The sequence below is a fragment of the Penaeus monodon genome, chromosome 20, assembly GCF_015228065.2.
Source record: "Penaeus monodon isolate SGIC_2016 chromosome 20, NSTDA_Pmon_1, whole genome shotgun sequence".
In the NCBI taxonomy this organism is placed as follows: Eukaryota; Metazoa; Arthropoda; class Malacostraca; order Decapoda; family Penaeidae; genus Penaeus; species Penaeus monodon.
The window spans coordinates 46,463,742-46,464,418 of record NC_051405.1 but is presented as its reverse complement, the minus strand read 5'-3'; positions in this window follow the sequence as shown (position 1 = coordinate 46,464,418).

Below are 677 nucleotides of genomic sequence, written 5' to 3'. Positions count from 1 at the left end.
GTTAGCAAAGGTGTTTTTGACTGCTTCACCTGTGAAAACCCCAGGCAGGACCCCAAACAGTGGGGGCCTTTTGCGGACGGCGTCGATGGTGGAAGCTCTCTGGGCCGCGGGGCGAAAGTGAACCCGAGGACTCTGCATGCGACAAACCCCCCAAAAGGGCGGCTACAAGGGCGCCCTGCTGTGGCGCACTGCTGACGCTGGGTGCCTTCGTTCAAAGGGAAAACAAGGAAGGAAGGACTGCGAAGGCCCAGGGGGGACCCCTCCCCGGGAATTTTTTTTTTGGGTAAAACACCCCCGGGAATGAAAACTTATAGCTCTTACTCTTTAAAAGTTCTGGCTCTATGCTAGACCTATTTTGTTGAATTGTTATCATTACTTAATGCGCAAAAAAAAAACCACCCTTCGATGAATACAATCAAATGAGACACGAAGCAAAAGGGTTTAAATAAATTACTTTTGGCCAGGTTTTGATGCTCGGGAAGGGAAAGGGAAAAAAAAGATACAGGTTTTTTTTTTATAGAAAAATAACACTTAAAAATCAAACAATATAAAAAAATAATATATATTAATGGTTTTTCAAAACCCGAAATATATGCGTAGAAATTTTATTTTTGTTTTATTTAAAATGTTTAATTTAAATAAATGTATAAAAAAGAATGAAAAAACGTTACCAAAAC